General features: G+C 42.9%; 1 protein-coding gene across 2 annotated transcripts in view; it reads left to right on the top strand.

The window, feature by feature from the left end:
* Positions 1 to 20004, top strand: part of APE1 (acclimation of photosynthesis to environment) — a 76485-nt gene that overhangs the window by 25092 nt on the left and 31389 nt on the right. The gene's annotated exons all lie outside the window — the stretch shown is intronic.

Here is a 20004-nt window from a genome sequence, read left to right as displayed (position 1 = left end):
CTGAGCTGGTGATTAATGCATATCTTGTTAACATTAGGTGATCATCATAGGTTCCTGTTGTTATCCGTATCTAAAAATGTTCACACATATTTTTCTGTATGGAGAGCTTCTCTTGTAAACTAGCCAGTGAGTTGTATCTCGTTATGAATGGTGTGCTTCAGGTACTCAGTCAAATTCTGTCACTGGTTCATCTACATCAAAAGCATCACTCTTTTCCAGATTTGTTGAAATGAACAATCTTGTTGTTTTATAGTAATAACATGGTCTGAAATCTTAACTTACCTCATAGTAATCATTCATAGTAATTGCATGGTCTAAAATCTTAAGTTACCTCACCTCTCATTGTCAGGTGTATCCATCTAATGCTGTCTCAGTGTATATTACTGTAGGGGTTTAAGAGCCCACAAGTAGTTTGTCAGCATTATGTTACTGTGGGAGGCATAGGAGTCAACAATTAAACAAACAAATAGAGCTACATTAAGACCTGAACAATACAGTCATTAACTGTACCTTGGCATGAACTTCTGTTCAATATCTATTAAGATTATCAAATTGTATGATAACTGTAATGGCAGAGAAATTGTCTTGACACTCTGTTCCAAGTCAGAAAAGAGCGCTTAAATGCTTTGCAAAATGTCTATGAAACCAACCTTCAGAAGGATAACAATCTTTCATGGCACTGCTTTTTGAAAGGAACCATAATTTATGTCAAAGTGGACCTCAACATGTGCAAGTGGGGTGCTGTACATGTTCGGTCTTTTTGTGGCATCCTATAATGTGACATGCAAAAGGGTATTGCTTGGATTTGCTCATGCCTTTACGCATTTAAAAGGGTATTGCTTGGAGTTTGTCATGACCTTCACGCATTTCAAAGAGGATGGGATGCCTTTCAATGGCAGATTGTGTTCGCAGATTTGTGCTATCTAGTATCCAACCAACATCCTTTGTCTCTTGTGTACTCTTCGGTGTTGTGAACTAGGCATCCTAGCTCATTGACAAGAAATCTAAAAGTTCTCCCTCATGCATCCAAATGATGCTTCTAGAGCCTAGCTTGAAGTCTTCCGTTGAAGAATGGGACCCAAAGTCCGAAAAGGCTGCTCTAAGAAGTTAGTAGCTAGCTATTCATGTTTTCTTCCGTTGAAAAGATTCCCAATTTGATTTATTCCAAAGTAGCCTTTAATTGGTATAGTTTGAATGCAGCGATGGAGTAGTCTATAGTAGCTATCTAGGAAGAGTATGGGCAATTTTGCAGGCATGGGCCACTCTCTCAGGGTGTTCTTTCGGCATTGTACTTTCCACAAATTATGAAAGAGTGCAATGCTCCATGACCAAACTCATGTTAAATGGCCCTCACATGTGCAGGGCCCCCGTCTACAATTTTCATCTTTTTGTGGCATCCAATTGAAAGTGAACGAGGATGCCAAAAAGTAAATGAGTAACACACCACCGTACATTTGATCGAACACTCCTTTCTTGGAATTGTTGGGTGCAACAGAGTGTGGAAAGTAAATGCTGAACGGAGAGCACCATGAGAGCATCATTAAGGCCTCAGGAGACAGATTAATCCTGGTCTCCAAAGCTACTAGTAGTCATCCTAGATGGCCATTATGATCCCAATGCAAGGGCTACTTTGGGACAGGGTTCATGTACCAGATGATTGTAGCTAGATCTATATTCAATGGGTGAAAATATCCCTACTAACAAAAACCTTGCCCGTGCGGGGCTAGTAAAGCTTGTAGCCCTTTCTTTTTGAGCTGTACCGAATAAAATTGCATTTGACAGCTTTATCATCCAGCTTTGTTCGTGTTTGAGAAGGCACATGTGTATATGCCAAGCATCCAAAAGTCCTCATGTTAGAAATCTTGGGCTTATGACCTATCCAAGCCTCATAAGGTGTGATGGTTTTCAATGCCTTTGTGGGACATCTGTTCAAAATATAGTTTACACACATAACGGCATCCAACTATAATTTGTTAGGCAAATGTTTGCCTTTCAACATACACCCGGCCATCTCCATGACTGATCTATTCCTTCTCTCAGCTACGGGATTCTGCTGAGGAGTATAAGACACAATGCATTGATGATGTATGCCACGAGAGGCCATAAAATCAACAAATTCCTTACTCACTCCTAGTGTCTATATTGATGTGGGCAATTTTCAGCCCGCTTTCATTCTCTACTAAGGCAATAAAATGTATGAAACATGCAAAAACTTCAGATTTGGATTAGGCAAAAATCCAAGTATATCTGGTGAAGTCATCAATGAATGTGACAAAATAATAAAATCCCCCAATATCTGCAACCCGCATGGGACCACAAACATCACTATGAATCAAATACAACTCGCGAGATGCACCAACTCTCCCATCCTTGGGAAATGCAAAACGGTGCATTTTTTCAAGCAAGCATGCTTTACAGACATGCTTTGAAGGCATGTGCATTCTAGGAAGATCAACAACCATATCATCTTTATATAACTTCACCAAAGCCCCAAAGTTGAGGTGACCAAACCTCTCATGCCATAAATGAGTATTTGCCATGGCAGAAGCATCAACAGCAAAAGCATCTGCATCTGTAAGTCCAGTATCATCCAAGCATCTATCATATGCATCAAGTCTGTAGAGCCCTCTAGTCAATGTGCTAGTCAACACCAGGTAAAGGCATGTGTAGCATCATAGAATGCACACCTAACACCATCAAAGAGAACATGATATCCACAAGTAGCTATGGCTGAAATGGATATAAGGTTTTTGCGGATGCCTGGACCTACATAAAGTACATTGTGTAGAGTGACTAGACCACCAGAAACAGAAGTAATGGCAACTTACCAATGACTTTTACTGAATAAGATGCATTATTGGCACATGTAACTATCCTTCCCTTTGGTGCATTTGAGCTGAATAACTCCTGCAGGAATTGATGTACTTGCTAGTACCACTATCATAGAACCAGGCATTAGAAACATCAGAAATTGTCATGCAGGCATTGTGAATGTCATGATTATATTGACAAGTAACAAGAAAAGTCCAATGCTGATCATGTGCAAAATTAGCTGACTCATGTCGATCATCTGGACTAGGAGTATCAGAAACTGCAAGTCCCGACTCCTCCTTTTCAGATGCAATTCTCCTCTTGCACTGAGTGATAACATGCCTAGGTTTCCTACAATAAGTTACATCTCTTTTTCTTCTTCTTTTCCCCAGAAGTAGATGCATCATGGGAGTGACCAGCATGTGTATGAGGGGGCTCACCAGCTGAAACCTTCCCTTTTTCCTTGTTTTTATGCTGTGCAGTAAAGGCTTGATCACTAGCCATAGAAGCATTTCTATTAGCACGGCTTTGTTCCAACCAGTTGGTCAAATGAGTAATTGCCACTTGCAACTAACCTCAAAGTAGTAGCAAATCCCTGGTAGGAATCATGCAATCCATCAAGTGTCATGGATACAAGCTGAGAATTAGGAACCACCTCATCAATGTTGCCAATTGCTCTTTTAAGTCCTTCACACTGGTAAGACAGGCATCTACATTACCACCCTCTTCAAGCTTTAAGTCCTTCAACTACTTGTAGAGATAGGCAACTCTAGCCTCATTGCGCACCTGATATAAGGAGGCAAGCTGATCCCATGCTTGTTTAGTTGTCTTGCATGAATAGATATGAGGGATAATGACCCTTTTCACTTAAAGAGCAATCAATGCATGTGCTTTGGCATCATGTCCATCCCATTGAATCTGCTCCTGAGTAGGAGGCAAAGTACTTGTAATGGAAGATGCAGGTGCACTAGAAGTAGCATTAGACCCATTACCAGATGAGCCCGAGGCAATACTTATCACCAATTGGTATTTCTGCCAAGAAATAAAGAAGAGTCTTTATCAGATTGACTATGGTCAAAGAAAACTGACTTTGATTTACTAGAATAAGTTTTACTACTTTCTCTTTGCATTGGTAAAAGAGAACTGTGGGGACTCCCACAAGGGACTAGGATTAGTCCAAGAACTAGGAATGCATGCATTTCGTTAACCTTTAATGGGTTAAAGTGTTGGAATTTGTTTGTGCCATGTGTAGGACCTAAGAGAGTGCAAAAAGGATCGAAGAGTGGGGAGAAAAGTATAAAAAGCAGGTCCCACAAGGCTCAAAAAGTAAAGACAAGGGCGTGCCTCATTAAAAGGAGGGTAAAAGGCGCCTAAAAGCTCCAAAACACTAGATTTAGAAGGAAAGACTAAAAGCTTGGCTTTTTCTAAAAGTAGCTTTTAGAAAGCAGGCCCTAGCTTTTTGCTATGCCTAGTCTATAAAAGAAAGGCCCTTGGCCTCCCAGATTCATTCAAGATTGTACTCAGACTTAATGCTCTTTCATGAGCTAGTTGTACAAAGATTATTCTATTACAATAAAAACCTTTGGGGGGGGTCCAACCCTTATTTCTGGGCTCTTGTATTCTCTCTCCTAGACCCCTCTTTCCATTGCTGCAATTCACTTCTACTCCTCCCAGGCTGAGTTGCAATTCATCCCAGTATCATATCTTCGACTCTCTGATGAGTACAAGTGCCCAGAGAGTGCAGCTGCAGCAATCCAGCTCCCAGCCCTTCTGGAAGATCAGCTACTTGCTGTGATTAGGGTTTCCAGCCCTACCTGGCGCCCAGAGATGCTGCGAATTGACTCCAAAGCACCCAGACCTGCTGCGAATTGATTCCAAGGAGCCTAGCATTGCTGTGATTTGGTGTAAGGGTGCCTAGGATCCTCTACAAGCTATTCCAGGGAGTAGAGCCATATTGCGATTTGTTCCAGAAGCTGTTTTGTGTGTTGCAAACTGCTCAAAAGTGTCATAATACTAGTGATTTTATTGCTAAAGTATTTTCAAGTATCTTAAGGTTTGGTTACTATGGTAGCATAGGAAACGGTCCAAGGCTAGCACGGAGCTGTGAATCAAGGTGAGCCACACCTGTTTTTGTATCAGTTCGAGTGCTGGAGGGTGAGGCGCACCGACTGTGACATGATTCTTACTCGAGAAGGTGGGGCGCTCCCGTTATGTGAATTAATACGCATCCAAGAAGATGGGGCACTCTTGTTTGGAGGCTCGGCACTAGGAGTTGAGGTGCATCTTTTAGGAGGCACAAATTCATCTCAGCCAGATGTCTCTTCTCTCTCTATCGCCCTATCTCTTGGGGCTATTTTCTTCTCTTCTTTGTGATCTATCAAGTGGTAAAGACGTCCATCTTGTCGTTGATAAAAGAAAAGAGGGGAAAATAGAGAGAGTGGAAAAAGGGTGAAAGAAAAGCTCAAAAGACTTTTTTTTCTAAAGATTCAATGTCCATTCACATGAAGTCTTCCTCTCACAAAACTATAGATGCAAGATACATTCAGGGAGATCTTCCTCATCAATCAGAGTTATTCCTACCCATTCTTTTTCTATTACTCGTAGAAGTCATTTCCATGAACCTCACTAAACAATACCTCAATTTGGAAACCTTCAAATAGAACCTCCGAGTCTAACTCCAAAGACAGAATCATATTCAACTTCAAAAAAGTACTTATGAGACACAAGCTGAAGGCAGGACAAGTAGGATCAGAAACAGTGTGGGCCCCAAGTGGTGAGGTTATGCACCGGGCTCCAAAGCATGTATTCAGGAACAAGACGTCCCACAATTTGACTGAAAATGGATCACACAAACTCAAAGAGAACCCAAAAACTACACAACCCAAGACATAAACTTCAGACCTAAATTTCTCTTGACAACTTAGAGAACAGTCAGCCTCAAAATACTTCGAACCCATAGCCCACATGAAGGCTATCTTTCCATTTCTATCCGTAGCCTGATCGACCACGAGTGCTAATATTTGGTTGCTCTTTTCACACATCCAATATCCAAACAGCCTACACATAAAAAAGGAGTTACACCTGTGCCCACAGAGCATCCAACGCTTACTCACTCTCTTGTGCTCACACCTCTCCAAAAACAACCAGCTCCCATCGATCACTCCTCCGTGAACACACGCGAGCCAGGCCACACATCCACAAACCTTTCACTTTTGTCTATCAGAAATAAAGGGCGAGCAACATTCTTCAGCAATGATCAGTCAACCATCACCATTCAACCAGGGAGCGTCCAGTTCCCTTAGGATTGTCCCTATCTGTGTGCATGGATTCACTGCTTGATCGCTCCAACGTCAATCTTTGACGACTGCTCCCCACATGACAATCTCAGTGTCTCACTCGTCCATTGCTTCCAGCAGGATCCCCGGCTTGCATAGTAGAGATGCCCAAAGCTAGTAACCCGTCACCCACTATGGCCTTTACGCGATGGTTTCAGCCTCCTGCCCACACGCTACCTCTGCTATCACCCACTAACCTCTAAACCCATAGTCGTTCAGCCCCTCCAATTCAAGAAGCCCCTCGTCAAGAGCAACAAACGATCCTTCCAGCAAGCTCCCATTGATGAGCTCCCAGCCGCCACCTCGCCATCCAGAAGCTCTCAGATCAGCCTCACGATGCCAAGTAGTGCATGGGCATGCTACTTCCCAAATGATCCAGCCACCTCAAGATTTCATTACGTGACACGATCAGCCGAGAATCCTAGATTCTTCATTTGCCGATTTCATCCACATGCATGCAACTCCTTTTGGACTTAGTATTTGCCACGATCACCCACGTGATGCTTTGCTTTTTAGCCCCCTCTACTTTCAAAAGAATTTCAACATTTAATGCCAAGGCCTTTTTCCCCCTTTGAACCTACTAGCACCTAACTTTGCCAAAGCCTTCATGGAACACTTTAACATGAATTTACTCACATACCCTCATGCAATGCTCACAACAAGGGCTGGAAAATGCCCCAACCCATTACATGCATGGAAACATGACCCTCAACAAAGGTGATCATCACCCATAACATTACAAACATGAGAAATAGGACAACAATTAGGAACACATGCCATCCCATCACCACACATACGAAATTGGATACCACGCTTTGGATTACCCTGGCGCAACCGCACTGTGTTTTCATCATATCCCAAAAGTCCCTGCAAAAGCATTGACAATCTCAAAAAAATATTTACATCAGTATAGAGTCTTTTGATGAGAGTGTCCATAAGCTTAAAACTACCACCCACTAGCTATGTGCCTACTCTCCAGTACAAATAGTGCTCAAAAACTTATTATAGATTTTAGTCTATCATCGTCATTCTTGGTGATGTGCTTCCAATTTCTTGCTCAGAATTCTTGCAGCAAAAAGCACTTGCTTTTCACGAAAAGCCTCTGCTTCTCTTTAAAAAAGCACTTGCTTTTCACAAAAAGCAACCATTTTTTGTGCATACGTGGCCTTCTTTTAGTAATGCAATTTCTTTAGTAGTGGATTGTGGTTGTTGATTATTTGTGTGTTGCAGACTCAGTAACTTGCACAAAGGAAACCTTGTTGATGTCGCTGGGCATGCTTTTTCTTCTGGTGGTCCTCTAGTGATTATGGGCTTGGGAAAACTCCCAAAGGATGGGCAGTTGCTGAGACAATCATCGATCAACAAATCTACAAAGAGATTGTCACGAAAGGCCTTCCAGGCAACTGCAAAAGCAGCATAGGCAATAAAAGCAACGAAAATCAGCAGTTGCTATTTTGTTTTTCTCATCATGGACGTGCCCTTACAAGTACAAGCGCCTAAGCAAGATTGCGAGATGAAGAGAAGGTCCCAGGATGAGGATTCCTATATAGAACTATTGGCTGAATTGGCAAAAGCAAGAGAGAACCACTTCTTAGTTGAAGCTTGTCCTTGGACAAAGTGGCTTCAGAGATATGATGGGACATCTAAAGAAAAGTATTTCTTTCATGTTTATTAAGCTTGTCTTATTTTGATTTAAAGATCTAACCCTTGTATCTTATTACGAGGAAAGAAATGTGTTGTTTCCTTGATTGTTTCAGGAATCAAAAGCCAAGACCCAATATTCCTTGATGGGAGAAGCTAGTTATTCCGAGTTATATTTTGGTTTTGGAGGATTCCAAGTTATTGTACATGAGTGATATAGTCTCTATCATGGAACCCGTTTTCTGTGACTTATGTGGTCATGGCTATGGACTATTTTTTTGGTCTCATCAAACTTTTGTATACGTAGTATCAGGACAAAAGAATCTAAAAGTTATTACATCCAGTTTATGGTTTTGAGCCAAAGAGGAGTAGTGTCAAAGACTACTTGTATATCTTTCATGAATTGAAGAGTTAGATTCATGACAGATTCAAGATCAGACCCTATTTGAGGGTAGTATGTTTAAAGTTGGCAAGTTGATAGTCATGCGTCTCATTTTATGATCTTCAATTAGGGAATTGAGTTATGATAACTAGTCATATCATAAGTTATGTCCTTATGGATGATGAGATGATCAAGTATCCGATCCTTCATGGTGGAATTCCATGTGGTCATTATTGACCAAGTATCTGAGTTTCAAGTTATATTATCTCATTTCCAGAGAAGTTTCAGTTATGATTTTCAGTTTTGTTGTTTTCTTGTTATGGAGCATGACATGCTCAAGTACCAGCCCTCAATGTGGCAGTATTTTATGGCCATTATTGACCCGGTATTTTCTTCAAGATTCTATTATTCAGTAGTTTCCATTGGGATTTGCTTTATACAAGAACTCTTATGGTTTCTCATGGATTATTATGGCCAAAGCAAATAATTTTACAGTTCATCTATCAGTTATATGTCTTTTTGAAAAGTTGAGAACTCTCCAAGTTTATGTCTGACCAGCATGAGTATCGGTATGGAGATTATCAATTTATTCAGAAAGATTTGAGAGGATTCTCAAAGAAAGAGGATATGGAAAGATTCCAAGAAACAGTTTTATTAAGGCTAAGTATCTCCTTTATGTTGATAAAGTTTGCCATATGAAGATCTAACCCTTGAATGGCAATACAAGGAGAAAGTTGACTATTTTCTTGAATTTGTTTTAAGAAGACATCTCTCATGAATGATAAGTCAATGAGTGTGTATGCCTAAATATTGGCCATGTGATTTATTGCTTCCTTTTTATTCGAATTTAGAGTTGCAGCCAAAGAAGCCGAGGGGAATACAGAGCCCTTGGAAGAAGCAATCATTTCATAACTATCTCTAGTCCGGCTTGTGAAAGTCAAAGAAGAAGCAGTCAACTCCAAGTGAAAGGAGCATGGATTTGCCAAGAATGAAGGACATTATAAGTACTGGATGGGAAACTTCTCTGAGTGTATCTACAGACATTATGTTGATTCTTAGAAACAGAGATGTCGAGCTTTGTCATTCCAAGGAATTGGACCCAGAATATTGATATGATGGAGAATGGCACTAGATTGAAAGGACTCAGGTGGGTTGATCATAGCAAGAGGATTATTGCATAGCAGTGGCATGGAAAATGCCTGGATGGAATAATCAATCCAGAATCAGAAAGAAGGGCCTATGGCTGCCCAATGCTCTTAAAGAGCAAGAAGCACAAAAAAAAAAAAGGGCCTATGGCTGCCCAGTGCTCTTGAAGAACAGGAAACGCCAAGAAAAAGAAGGGCCTATGGCTGCCCAGTGCTCTTAAAGAGCAGGAAATGCCAAAGAAAAGCAAGAATCTCCATGCGAAAAGCAAGTGTTTTAGATGCAAAAAGAGGGGTGTGTGGCTGCCTAGTGCCTTGGAAGGCCAATCGGCCAAAAGGATCAGAGAATGCCACAGGACTGATCTAAGTCAATGATCGGAAGTTACCAAATTCCAAGATCCACTTTAGGTGGAAGGGATGGAGGAAACCCTCTAACAAGAACTGACTGTGTACCGCACAAAGAAGAAAAGCACCCAGAGGCAAGTTTATATGCGGGTATCTTGCCAAGTACCAGAACTATTAGGCAATTGATGTCAAGAGAGGAGGTATCCCCAAGTTTTACTGCAACTGACTAGAAGCTGAGGGGATGTCACCAATTGGTATTTCTCCCAAGAAATAAAGAAGAGTCTTTATCATATTGACCATGGTAAAAGAAAATTGACTTTGGTTCACTAGAATAAGTTTTACTACTTTTTCTTTGCATTGGTAAAAGAGAACTGTGGGGACGCCCACAAGGGACTAGGATTAGTCCAAGAATTAGGAATGCATGCATTTCGCTAACCTTTAATGGGTTAAAGTGTTGGAATTTGTTTGTGCCATGTATAGGACGTAAGAGAGTGTAAAAAGGACCCAAGAGTGGGGAGAAAAGTTATAAAAAGTAGGTCCCGCAAGGCTCAAAAAGTAAAGACAAGGAGGCATCTCATTAAAAGGAGGGCCCACAAGATTCAAAGGCGCCTAAAAGCTCCAGGGCACCAGATTTAGAAGGAAAAAGACGAGAAGCTTGGCTTTTTGTAAAGGTAGCGGGGGCTTTTATGCACATCAGAAATTTGACCATCATTTGTAATTTTCAAAGTGAAAGTATTGTCAATTTGTCAGTAGAAATGGTTTGTAATAAATGCAAAGATTGGGCTAAATTAGTGAGGTCAAAAGTAATTTGGATAGGGGTTGTCTAGAGGTAGAGAGGGCTATAAGGAATATATGGAGGGGACTTATCCCACTCATTGTTTTAACGTTGAGCGTACGTGCTTCCAGTCCCATTTTCAAGATTACAGGACCACGGCTCTCCTCTTTGACTCTTCGTTGCCTAGTTGGGATGTATGATAGTCCCTTTTGGGGCCCAAATCCATTGAGGCAGACTAGTCCCATGTCGAGAGACTACAGGTTCTACTTTTTGGACAGATGATCCGTAGCAAGTTGTCGGTCCCACAACATATCTTGCTAGTAGAGTTGGGGCTACCTCTCCATAGATTTATAGAGTTAGGGACTTTGACACCATGACATCAAGATGACGCAAACTATCTTGGCTGGCCTGACCTGCTCTATGGCACGAGTGACGGATAGGGATCAGAGGAGTTGGTATCACCGTAGATGCAGATGGTTTGTAGGCCTGAGACTCCATATGGACACACTGTCACCATTTCAGTATAGCCTTGAGGCCCCATCCATTGTGCTCACTTATCATGAAGTGAACCAGAGTGGATCTGCTACAGCTCCACACGTAAAAGATCTATCTAGCATGCCATGAGATCTCAGTGACACTCATCTTTTACATAGATCATTGCTTGCAGATCTCGAAGAAGGTTTATCGACCCCCTTGGCTATGCTTGGATTCATTTCCCGCATGCCTTGAGGATCTCAATTGAGCAGTTTCGAGTGTTATCTCATCGTTGAATTTTTGGCCCACTTCAATCAATGATGCATGGTGACCTTCGTACTCAAGGCCCTGTGACTCCTTCCATTGTAGAGGTGAGACCAAGAGGATTTGGAGTCCATCCAAAGGATGATCCCATACTTTCTCCACCTAGGAGATCCGCACCGGAGGTTGCAACAAGGAACACAACACAATCGACATCTAGAGAGCATGACACGACGGACTCACCCGTACATTGACTCACACATAAGGATGGCAAATATCTCCTCCTTACGCTTCTACTTGGGGAAACAGATGATTGGAGTGAAGGTTGTGCTTGCAGATTACGAGCTATCTCCTGGAGATGAAGAGAAGCAATGTCCTATTACTAACTTTCTTTCTCGATGACACTAGCCATCACCAGAGCCATCCTCTATCCTTAGCTGACTAGTGGATAGATTTCGTGGTTTATTTCTCTATTTTGCTATTATCATCAGACTTGGGTGTGGATGGTTGCTTTAGTGGCTCCACCCCTTAGCTTTTATTGTATTTGGTTTTCTTCAGTCTCATAGACCCTAGAGATTTGAATAGTACGAGATGGACGACTCCTTACAGGCCCCTGTCGGGCACCCATCTCTCCTCCCGCATAGGGAGGTGGGGTATGAGACTCAGATATCCGAGACCCTATCGTGCACCATCTGGAATTATAATGGTACCTTATGGTCAGAACCATGGAACAACTCGGAATCCTATACAGGTCATGACATAGTCTTTTATACAGAGACACATCAGAGTCCAGAGCGCCCACTACCAATAGTCAACGGGTATACATGGGAGTTTGCCTACAGAGATGAGACGAGGGATACAGGAGGGGTTCGAGGGTCAGGAGCAGTCGTAGTCCTTTATGGATCCACACTTTTAGGGGCCATCTCAGTGGAGCAGAGAGATACACATTCTAGGTTCTCTGGATATGGATTCGACACATGGACAGCCGGGATCTGTTTATTGTAGTTTGCTACTTCCCCCCGAGACCTCCCGCTTTGCCAGAGATATTCGAGGGGAGGATGAGACATCCCCATTTGTTGCTCTTTATCAGTTCATTGTTGACTTTTCTAGCCGCGGAGAAGTCCTCCTAGCTGGGGACTTCAACGCGAGGACAGACGCTCGTTAGGCACCACTTCTCGACTTCAGGGATGATTCCACTTTACTGTCAGACATTGACCTTGAGGAGGCAGGTATGCTACGAGTTGCAACTGGCAGACAAGGACCGTTCACATCTTATGGGCAGGCCCTATTAGACCTTGACAAGATGCATGATCTCATTATTTATAATGGTGTTGACAGATGGCCCGCATCAGGTGGCTTTACAAGCTTTCCACATGGGGGAGGCTTCAGTGTTGTGGACTACATCATGGGATCCCCTGTCTTCACATCTCGCATCACTGACTTTACCGCAGCACCTCTTCCTCCAGGGGCTGATCATACCTATCTTTTCTTTAGCATTTCTACCCCCCGCCGCAAATCACTTTCTACTCCGTTGAGTTCTTACTCCGCCTACCATGATATGCGCTTTGATTGCGATCACTCACCTACTTACTCTGGCCGTCTGTACATTCTTCTCACATACATTGACTTTATACTCCTATTAGAGGATCGTGCTGCCCTAGTCACCCGCTCACTACAAGAGGGTGCTTTTCACGCCTTCCCCCACACCACCCACTCCACCCGTCCACCACCACTTGGGACTGTACCCTGTAATAGCTGGTACGATGATGAGTGTAAGGCTTTACGCCGTCAGCTCAGATTCAAAACCAAAAACAGTCTTCTGAGTGAACCAGAGACGCTATGCGAGTACCGTCGACTGGTACACAGGAAGAAACTTGACTTTGTTCCCGGAACGAGGAGGAGCTATTGAACATTATGTTCAGTAATAATTCTAAGGACTTTTGGCGGAGATTTTTAGAGGGACGGGCCCCTCACCACTCACCGACACTCAGGTGTGGTTTGATTATGCACGCACACTCTATGATATCCCAAATCAGCCAGTCCCTAACCTATCACATATGCCACGCTCCACATCCTACACCCTCTTTACTAGGGGGGGTACAGGATGCCGTAATGAAACTTCATAATGGCCGAGCAAAGGATCATGAGGGACTATGTACTGAGCTCATTGCATATGGGATTAACCTCCTAGCCCCGATCTCAGCAAAGCTATTTAATGAAGCAGTTTGCTTGGGGTTTCCACGCACCTGGACCATTAACACTATCTTACCCATTCACAAGGCAGGGGATTCCATGAGCCCGGAGAACTACAGGACCATTATGATTGGACATGTCATGCCCAAGATTTATGCATCAGTACTTGATTCTGAGGTCAATAGATTTACGGAGTGTCGAGGACTTAGCAGCAAGACAGGCCGGTTTCAGGCGTGATCATGGGACCATGGACTACATTTGCATGCTCAGATGTATCATCGAGGAGGCGAGGGCACGGAAGCAGAGGGTTTATTGTTGCTTTGTGGATTTCGGTAAGGCATTTGACACGGTTTCGAGAGCCCGCCTCATACGAGGCCTATAGGATTTGGGTTACGACCAGGAGATCATTTGGCACTTTATGATCGAGTTTTAGGCAGAGTCCCTTGTTCGCATTTGTTGGGTCCCCTGTTGAGGTAGTTTCATCATACACTTATCTTGGGGTCGTCTTTTTTGGACACATCTTCACTATGAGACCCGCGATGCATGCACGCTTGAGTTTAGAGTCGGAGCCCGACCGATGGGGGTCATAGTGGCCTTGGTTATACACAGAGCTATGACCAGGAGACGTACCAGGACTGCACCCTTGAGGGGCCGACAATGCTCTATTGCTGACCTCATGCCTCCACTGTCTCATTCATCCTGATGTCTTGCTGTTTTGCTGATGATGATGATGATGATTATGATGATGTTGATGATGATGCTGAGATTGATATATAGTCGACTATCGACATGACTATGTTGTACTATGTTGTACTTAGGACGTTGTACTTAGGACCTAGTACTGCCATTTTGGATTTTTTGCATTCTGCATTGGTGCGGATTCTCGTTTAGTAGCTCCACTACCACAGCTCATTGTATCAGGTTTTTTACAGTCTCATACACCCATCGGTCTTCCAAAGACTTCAATAAACTCTCTCTCTCTCTCTCTCTCTCTCTCTCTCTCTCTCTCTCTCTCTCTTCCCTCTCAGCTTTTCCTTCTTCCTTCAGTTTCTCACCTTTTGTTATCATCACTTGCTCCTCCAAATCTGAATCCCATTTCTTACAGCCTTCTTCCCTCTTTGACATGCATGCAGGTCATGGCAGTTTCAGTAGCCTAGATGGCATGCATTAGCAAGTGGACCTCGTTCTCATATTTGTTACACACATAAGGTATCCCACTTGTAATCTAGAGAAAAACTCGTTTGCACCATATTGTCCTGCGGCAGCTCCAAAATTGTAGGCTGGCATAGATATATTTTAACTGCAAAGAGAAGTGTATCTAGATGAGCAACCAGCTTGTTGACAAAATATGAAGAGGGGAGAGGAGAAGAGTGGAGATGAGGAGAGAGGGCACAGCTAAAGAGCACACCACAAATGACTAATTGTACACTAGATTTAGTTGAAAATGTAGAATATATACAAATCCATTCAGGGTTAGGACATCTAATCCTTTCCTTTATAGCACTCTATATGTGTTAGTGCTATGCACATGTAATCACATATTGTTGAGCGTGGTCTCTTAACACCTTCCCTCAAGATTAACATCATGAAGTAGGCTTTTCCTCAACATGATGATTCCACTTTGTATACCCATTTGTTTGCTATGGCCTTCTTTCTTGTGGAAGGTCGCATAATTCCTAGGTATTATTCTTGTACAAAGCATTCATTTCTTCATTCATAGCAGTTTGCCACTCTGTCTTGTTAACTGCGTCTTCGAAGTACACCTGCTCTTCTGTAGCCATGATGGTAGTCATAACGGCGTAGTTGGTGGTCTCAACTGGAATTGCTTTGCCTTTCTGAGCATATGTCAATCTAGCTAGAGGTCTGCTTTCCCTAGTAGACCGTCTGAGTTGCTGTGGCTCTGCTTGGGGTGCTTCGGGCAATTCTTGCTCTTCTTCATCAGTCTTTTCTGTAGATGACTGTGTAATTGGTGCATCTATCTCCTGTGTATTTGAGTTTTTCCATTCTGATTCCTCATCAAAGATTACATCTCTGGAGATAATGACCTTGCGATTGATGAGATCATACAACTTTTATGCTTTCGTATCTTCACTGTAGCCAACCGTGATGCATTTGCGTGACTTCACATCCAATTTCTTGCGATGATCATCATGTATGTGGACATATGCTATGCAACCAAATATGTGGAGATGCCCAATGCATGGTTTGTGTCGAGTGAATGCTTCATAAGGTGTCATATCCTGAATCGGTTCGGTCAGAAGCTGATTAAGCAAGTAGTTTGCAGTGGCTATTGCTTCTGTCGAATACTGATTTGGAAGATGCTTCTCACTGAGCATTGCTCTAGCATTGTCTGCTAAAGTGCCATTCTTCCTTTCAGCTCTTGCATTTTGCTGAGGAGTATCTGCACAAGTGAATTATCTTCGAATGCCGTGACTCCTGAAAAGTTCATGAATGCTGAAGACATGTATTCACCTCCTCTGTTTGATCTCATGACTTTGATCTTTCTGTCTGTCTGGTTTTGAAATACCATGGCTTTGAATTCTTGAAATCTGGAAAAGACTTCAGATTTCTCTTTCAGAAAGTAGACCCAATAATATCTGTTGTAGTCGTCAATGAAAGTCAAGTAATAAAGTGAACCATTGATGCTGTGGGTCTGGGCATAACCCATACATCTGTATGAATCAAATCAAGAATGCCTCTTGCTTGAGAGGTGCTTCTGCCAAAGTTGGTTCGCTTTTGTGTACCGACATAGCATGCTTCGCAAACTTTTCCAAGAAACTGCAGCTTAGGAATCCCAATTGCCATATTTTGATTTCTGATTTCTGATCTCTATCAAGCTTTTGAAATTGACTTGTCCATATCTCTTGTGGCATTTTGCGGAAAGTGGCATCTGGTGCGGTTGAGCTGACATGGCATGCAAATCTGGTACTGTGGCTAGCATTATGAACAAGCGTCCTTCCTTGACTGCTTTTCCTACTAGCTGAAATCCTCTAGCTTTGTCTCTGATAGTGCATTCATCTCTGATGAAGATGACTCGATAGTTATGTTCCGTCATTTGACCTACTGACAAGAGGTTATTGCTGAGTTTCGGAGCATAGAGTACATCTTTCACCAATCCTTTTGTACCAGCAAAATTGTTCATAGGGACAATGCCTGTCTCTTGAACTGGATTCAGTGTATTATTTGCTGTGTAGATGACATTCTTTTGACCTTCTAATGGTTTCATCTCTGCGAACCATTCTTGATGCTTTGTCATATGAGATGATGCACCACTGTCGATGTACCAAGGATCCTGATCTACTTGGTCGACTTAATAGATGAAATCCTTTATTGAATTGCAATCAGTGTCTAGATACACCGTATTAGTCTTCTGCATTTTCTCGTTTGCAAGGAACATATTCTCAGGCTCATTTGCATGATGACTGTGACTAGTATGTCCACCACGATGATTTTCTCTTCTGCGGAAATTCCCTCGATTGCTGTTGGATTGACCGCCTTGGTCGTACTGCTTTTTGCGACAATCTCTTTTATAGTGTCCAAACTTATGATAGTAGTTGCACTGAATGTTTGACACGTTGGTGGATGCATTCCCTCGTTCTTGGAATCTTTCTCAGTTGGAATGAATTCCTCTTTACTGATTATGATGTTACCGAGGATGATGCTGATTCTGACTTTGATGATGATTTTGTTGCTGATAATGACCACTTCGCTAGAATGATCTACCTCTGCCTCTGCCTCTGCTTCTATCTCAAGCTGTGAATGCTTGATCATTGGAATGACCTTTGCATGCATGAATGGCTTGCGTCCTAATCTCTTCACCAAGTAAAACTGTCTGAAGTTCTTCCAGTGTCGGCATTTGCCGTTGGATGGAAATAAATTGGACTAGATTCTCGTATCCCTCTTCTAGTCCATTCAGGATGACCTGAACCATTTCTGCTGGATTCATGGTCTCTCCTGCTGGTGCGAGTTGATTGTTGTAGTCTTTGATCCTGAGTACGTAAGCATGACCGGTTTCACTACTATTGCGAAAACTTTGGTTGATTTGGTTTCTTAGTGTGAGAATCGTGGAAGTGTTCTTGGACTCGTAGAGAGCTGCGAACATATCCCATGCTTCTTTGGATGTCTTGACTTTATTGAGCTGTCCTAGCATGACATCTTGCACATTTTGCTTGATCAGATGATATGCATACTTGTTTTTCTTGTCCCATTCTGCCTGTGCTTGGGCAATGGCAGGATCTACTACAGGTGTGGAAACTGTTGGTGTAGCTGGAGATCCCACTAGTGGTGTTGTGGGACAATAGGTGGAGTAGAGCTACTGTTGGCTGGATCGTCCAATGGTCTAGACGTAGACCCATCGACATACTCCCATTTGTCTTGAAGTACAAGAATGGTCTCCATTCGGTATTTCCATGTGTCGTAATTAGAGTTGTCTAGTTTAGTAGATGCCTCCAGATTGAGGTTGCTAGTCGTAGACATGGTGCAAGAAATGTACTCAAAAGTGTTTGTGAAATCACTGTCTGAATCAACTGCAAAACACTGACTGTGGCAAGTGAAATCTGAACTATGAGTGAAGATAGAACTGCAATATATAACCCAATCTGTTACAAGGCTTATGGCAAATGATGTCAGGAATAGCCAAGAGGCTTTACAAGGCTGGATTAAAGTGCACAATGCCATGAAATAGCCAAATAGGCTTTACAATGATGGCATGTGTGTGTGAAATCAAATCATGTGCTATCTACCCACGGAGTAGTTGATCAATACCTCTGAATACTCCGAAGTCTGCTCATTGAATTGATGAACGTCAGGTTTGAGGTACTGTTATGATGTGAAACCGCATGTGAGTATTGGGACTGACTTCGAGTAGGAACTATTTAGGAATTTTTCGACTTCGATTGGCTGCTTTGGAGTTCTCTCCGCTATGGATGATCTAATCTACTCTGAACTAGAATTAGACCAACAGTCGAGCGATGAAAGAGTAGCAAATAATTCATTTTCTTTGCTCGTTTTAGGTGTTGGGTCAGATGCGTTGATGTAGAGATTGATGTGCATATAGGAAGTGGATTTGTCGTTGAGGCTCAAAAGTGTGTGATACTTGTGCCCGCCCAAATGTGCACGTGATGTGACGAGCGCGTAGAGCACGAAAAATCAAGCGATTTTCTTTTTGGAGCGCCCTCAAATTATTCCTGGATCAAGAGATATGACTTGATCTAGGTGGAGGGGCAAAAAGGGTAAAAATGTGCTCCATGATGATGTGGCAGAGTGAGTGACATGCAGTGATGATGTGGCAGCTGTGCTTAGCAAGGTGTGTGCTTGTGCAGTACTGTGATGATGTGACAGGCAGGTGCACATGCAAGGTGCCAAGTGTGCCAGTGAAGGGGCAACTGTGTGTGACAAGGGACAATGTCACGTGGCAATGATGTTGTGGTACTTTGACTTGGCCAAAGGATGATGTGGCAACTGAGGTCAGCTTGATGACATGGCAGATGATGTCAGGATGATGACGTGGTCAAAGGATGATGTGTCATGGACCAAGTTTGTTGACATGGCACGCGGGGGTGCTAGCCGACGTGGCAGATAGGAGCTCCTTGTGCTGACATGGCATGGTGCTGCATGGAAGATAAGGTGACACGTGGCTCTTTGTTGACCAAGCCTTGGGTGGTGACTCTCTAGGATAGGGTTGGACACATGTCATCCTCCAAATGACGAGAATCTTGAAAGATTTCGATTAAGATGCAGATTCCGGTGCACTCTTCCGTCCAGAGGGTCGCGGTAGTCGCTGAAGATTGTTGGATGCACCGCTCGTTGGATGGTTGGCTACCCGAGAAGCTAGAGCCGCCTTGTGATAAAGCGTTGCAGTCGTTGATGAAGAGCCTGGAGGCTGTCGTTGCTTGAGAGTGCTGCTTGTATTGCTTTGAGTGGCTATGGAGGCTAGACGACTATGGCTCCGTTGTGGCTGATGAAGGCAAGAGCATATGAGTCGGGTCGTTTCATGCAGTGAGGAGTCTGCTGCAGATCGTTGACGAGAAGTGGTCGAAGTCAGGCTTGTAGAGGCTGCTTGCCTTTGCTGTAGACGAAAGAACTCTCTCTCTCAAGGACAGAATGAATGGACGGAAATTCTCAATGGACGGAATTTTCTCTCAAGGGAAGAGAATGGATGCTCACTCAATCATGCTCACTCAATTGCTCTCAATCAATCTCACTCTCTCATACTCTCGCATACGAATCGCAGTGCCTCAACGGAAGGCAAGGCTGCTCTGATACCATGACAAAATATGAAGAGGGGAGAGGAGAAGAGTGGAGATGAGGAGAGAGGGCACAACTAGAGAGCACACCACAAATGACCAAATGTACACTAAATTTAGTTGAAAATGTAGAATATATACAAACCCATTTAGGGTTAGGGTTAGGGCATCTAACCCTTTCCTTTATAGCACTCTATATGTGTTAGTGCTATGCACATGTAATCACATGATGTTGAGCGTGGTCTCTCAACACTTGCCATTGTAACTCGATGCATAAGTCTATGCCAGGAATTAAGATTCTTGTAGATTATAAAAAAGACCTTACAAGATAGCCCATAAACTCCATTGGCTTCAGCTTGGAATACCTCTACATAGGGTAGATCATTCCATTGATGCAATG

Source organism: Dipteris shenzhenensis, chromosome 24 (genome assembly GCF_047967505.1).
Source record: "Dipteris shenzhenensis isolate YYH24624 ecotype China chromosome 24, Dip_SZ_1.0, whole genome shotgun sequence".
Taxonomy (NCBI): Eukaryota; Viridiplantae; Streptophyta; class Polypodiopsida; order Gleicheniales; family Dipteridaceae; genus Dipteris; species Dipteris shenzhenensis.
Note: the sequence above shows the minus strand (reverse complement) of the source record. Positions and strands in the feature narration are given on the sequence as shown.